The sequence below is a fragment of the Cebidichthys violaceus genome, unplaced genomic scaffold (assembly GCF_023349555.1).
Source record: "Cebidichthys violaceus isolate CVI_PGR_0920_01 unplaced genomic scaffold, fCebVio1.0.p SCAF_3, whole genome shotgun sequence".
NCBI lineage: Eukaryota > Metazoa > Chordata > Actinopteri > Perciformes > Stichaeidae > Cebidichthys > Cebidichthys violaceus.
Window position 1 is genome coordinate 22,638,412 of NW_027176483.1, and position 1,137 is coordinate 22,639,548.

Below are 1,137 nucleotides of genomic sequence, written 5' to 3' on the forward strand. Positions count from 1 at the left end.
TGACTTCCTCTACTGCGGCACCTGCTCGTACAGATGTGTCCTGATGATGTTTCTGCTCTAGTTGCGGTGGCTTACTAAGATCGATAGCGAAGTCATACAGATCGCACAATTCCACCAGGTTTGATTCTGCTGAATAGAACCAGGGAGTGATAGTGGCAGAGCCTCCTGGCTCAACCCAGCCGGTAACGTGGGGAGAATATCTCTGTGTGTACGCGTGGCGTTGTTCTCCTTAAATAGCATCAGCCCATCACCAAACTGTACGTCAAGAATAGTCACAGGGGTACTGGCACTTTCCCGATACACAGATCCCTGCAACAGCCCCGCTACTTCATCATCGTCCACATACTCCGCTGCACAGGGTGTCGCCACCACCGGCTCTGATACCTCGATAGACGGTCCATTAATCCAATTTACAACGGTGTCCACCCTTTAAGGAGCGCTTTAACTGGGCTATCTAATCCATCTCATCGCCGAGCGGTGCACAGAGAGGCACCTGCTGTGGGCCAGGTGTCAGAGGCCTCTCAGTAAACTGGTACGCAAACAGCAATAGTGAAAAAAAGACAAATATAAATACATTCAAATTAATAATCAAAACACATTTAAAGCACTAAACTGAATTTAAATCAGTACTTAATCTCCTTCGCATCAAGATCCAGCATTCAAGTGGTTAAAGAGGCGATAGTTAATGTATGTATCTTATATATATCAACTAACACGCCCATAAGGGGTGTGTACAGCTGTGTTGCACACACACACACACACACACACACACACCCTCCTCGCACACATGCACATGCGTTTCTTTCACATGCACGCGCATACCCACTACTACTTATTCATGTTCCATTAATGCACATGACTGAATTAATCAGCGTCCATTACTGTGACTGTCACCGCTGTTATTGTTCCTCATCATTGTTCTATTAGTGACTCTTCTACTGCTATTGCTACTCTGGTATGTATCATGTATGTCACATGGATTGACTATGTTGTAATTGTGCTGCGTTGTTCATCGTGGACACATCTTCTGTCCGTCCTGGAGAGGATCCTCCTCTGAGGTTTCGTCCTCTTTCATCTGTAAAAAGCTTTTTCTGTTCTGATTTTACTGAGGTCACTATCAGGCTATACAAATGAATT